A 3,264-nucleotide genomic window follows, 5' to 3' on the forward strand; every position below is an offset into this window, starting at 1 on the left:
TAATCTCCATCACCTATTTCACTCATCTCCCCAACCACCTCCCGTATGGGAACTATCAGTTTGTTCTCTCAGAGTCTATTACTTGGTTTGCCTCTCTTTCTCTCATCCCTTTTCTCATTTTTTTTCATTAAATTCCACATGTGAGTGAAATCATATGGTATTTGTCTTTTTCTGACTAACTTATTTCACTCAGCATAATATTCTGTAGCTCTATCAATGTCATTGCAAATGGCAAGGTTTCATTATTTTTTATGGCTTAATAATATTTGATTACACACACATACACACACACACGCATGCACATACATACCACATCTTTATCCATTCATCTGTGGATGGATGGACACTAGCACTGTTCCCCTAATTTGACTATTGTAGATAATACTGCCATGAATATTAGGCTGCATGTACCCCTTTAAATCTGTATTTTTGCATTTTTTGGGTAAATACTGCGTAGTGCAATTGCCGGATTATAGGGTAGTTCAATTTTTAACTTTTTGAGGAAACTCCACACTGTTTTTCAGACTACTGCAGTGGCTGCACTCGTTTGCATTCCCACCAGCAGTGCAAGAGGGTTCCCCTTTCTCCACCCCCTCACTAACACCTATTGTAGAAAGTCTTACTTTTATGTTTTTTTAAAATTTCTGCAATATTTTACTTTTGTATACTAAAAATAATCCACATTTGTAATTGGAAAGGAAAAGAAATTTAATACTGAAACACTAGATTCACAATTACATATCAAATATGATCATAAATTTTGGTTATTTTTTTAATGTTTAGTTATTTTTGAGAGAGAGAGAGAGACAGAGCGTGAGTGGGAGAGGAGCAGAGAGAGAGGGAGACACAGAATTGGAAGCAGGCTCCAGGCTCTGAGCTGTCAGCAAAGAGCCTGGTGCAGGGCTTGAACTCATGAACCATGAGATCATGACCTGAGGCAAAGCCAGACACACAATCAACTGAGCCACACAGGATCCCCGGTTATCTGTTTATACATAGATGTGAATATATTTTCAAAAATCATAGTAATAATCAGAAGTGAAGCATAATAGGTGATAGGTAACTTTCTCTTTTTTACTAATTTTTATACTTTTCAAAATCTAACATGTATTATCTCATTGTTTTAATAAGAAAAAATAAACAATGAGCTAATGTAAATATAAATCTTAAAATTGTTCAGCTTTTTGGGTTTCTGCAAGCAGATTTTTGTGAATTGCTTTACAGCATGTGTGAACAAGACATTTCATGGTTTAAATTACACAAAAGCCATCACATTTTCCTTTGTAAGTGCGTTATCTAAATTTTCACGTGTAGGTGACTGTAGTGCAAGTGAGGAGGAAAAGGCCCCTTTCCCCAGCATCATATTGTGCAGCAACAGCAGAAGGTTGGTAATTTGGGAGCCAGGTGGGCAGAGCAGAGATCACCCTGGCTGCCAGGGACCTTCACAGCTCAGAAGGGCATAAGCAAGTGAATGTGGGACTGGATATTATGAGACTTTGACCCCTCAGAGAATAAGGAGATTTTCCCCTTCTCCTGCACTAGAGATAAGTCAGCACTGCTGGCTGCATCAGATCTGCAGGTGAGACAGATTTGATCACCAATGGGATGGGAAGCCCCTTGGTGAACTGTTTCACATTAATGTTCATACTTGGAAAGATAATTTTCTGCTGCTAACCGCTGCAAGTTCTCTTCATCTCAGCTGAAGTCTGACAGAGTAAAATGAGAGAGGCCCATGGAACTCTGTAAACAGAAAAGTGCAATGAAAATAGGAGTCACTGTTCAGAAAAAGACGGGGATGTCAATTTTCCCGGCACTTGTCTCTCAGTGTATCAGCATCCCTTTCCCTGCAGAACATGCTTTCCTACCTCCTCACACCCTAGTCTCTTTTTTACCGACATTTCTTTTCACACCATGCTAATTCATGCTTTGTGTGCTTTTTTTCATCCTGCTGTGTGGCTGACAAACCTCAAAGTCGGTAGGTGGTCATGGAATTGTGCCCCAAATCCTGTAAGGGAAGTAGGTGCAGAGTTGACATGACTCAGGACAGAATCTTTCAGCACCAGTTCTGGGAGCTTCCAGATTGCAGAATGCACGTCCTATCGGCTGCTGAACCCACAAGGGTGCCTCATTTGGGCCCCAGGCGGGTGCATAGGCCAGACAGCACCTGTGTTCCATGAGGTGGGCTTCCTCCCATACCCACAATCAACTGAGCCATGTCCGCAGGCTTGGCAGCCTAAACAGGGCAGGATGTTTCCAAACATAACCTGCTATATCAGTTTTATTCTGTCTATACATTCTGTCATTGGCAGCCAGCCTCTCTGACTTCAGCTGATACACCACTGTGGCAGGAAGCCAGGCCAGGCTCAGCCAGCTCAAAAGTCTGGCTGAGGTGTCTGTGCCTCTTAAACACCACCAGGAAGGAGCTGTTCTGTGGGATTGCTCTTTTGTTAGTTGATAGAACAAACATTTTGTTTTCTAGCATGATTTGGGTACCAATTCCAAGGTACAGATGTGTATTTTTAGATCCTCTCATGTGACACTTGAATCCTTGTCATATGAGTCCATTTTCTTTTCTTACAACCGCTGGTGAAATATTTTGCTCACAAAGCACTAAAATCTGATGCAACCTGTCCAGTGGACATATTGGACGACGAGGATGGGATTCGAACCCATGCGTGCAGAGCACAATGGATTAGCAGTCCATCGCCTTAACCACTCGGCCACCTCGTCACATGCATTTGCCTTTTCTTTAATACATGACTTAAAGAATAGACAGAAGAGCTATTTATTACTCCAGCCCCAGGAGAATAGAAGTCAGTGGTTGATCCGGGGACATAAAAGATTGAACAGCAAATTATTTAGACAGGATGTTCCTCTCAATACACAGAGTATTTCAAGTGCTTTTACCCTTTTGTAAATCTGTTCAGCATGCCTGTAAAAGTAATAGAGGGTATAAGCCTTTTTGCTTTCCATGGAAAATGCAGGAAAAGTTAAAGGGAGAGAGGAATGGAGAATCACTGACTTTGGCACAGCTGAAAATAGCTGTCCTCTGGGGTGATTTTCTCAAACTTTTCTGCGATATGCGGGGAGGGGTGTGCTTTTAAATATCCCCAGGCCCAGGTCACACCCGAGACCACTGAAGTCACAACTTCAGTAATTTGAACTTGTAGACAGCCGCAATGGGTGGTCAAGTCTGAGGACTATCATTCTGTTAACCTTTCAGGGGACTGATCTCTCTTTATACTTGAGTGTTTGGAGGATATG

The 3,264-nt window shown here is 41.7% G+C and overlaps 1 non-coding gene across 1 annotated transcript; it reads right to left on the minus strand.

Moving 5' to 3' along the window:
* Window positions 1-2,648: 2,648 nt before the first annotated feature.
* TRNAS-GCU lies at window positions 2,649-2,730 on the minus strand. Its single transcript has one exon. It is a non-coding gene; the product is annotated as a tRNA-Ser (tRNA).
* Between the last annotated feature and the right edge of the window lie 534 nt (window positions 2,731-3,264).

This window comes from Panthera leo, chromosome A3 (genome assembly GCF_018350215.1).
Source record: "Panthera leo isolate Ple1 chromosome A3, P.leo_Ple1_pat1.1, whole genome shotgun sequence".
Lineage (NCBI taxonomy): Eukaryota > Metazoa > Chordata > Mammalia > Carnivora > Felidae > Panthera > Panthera leo.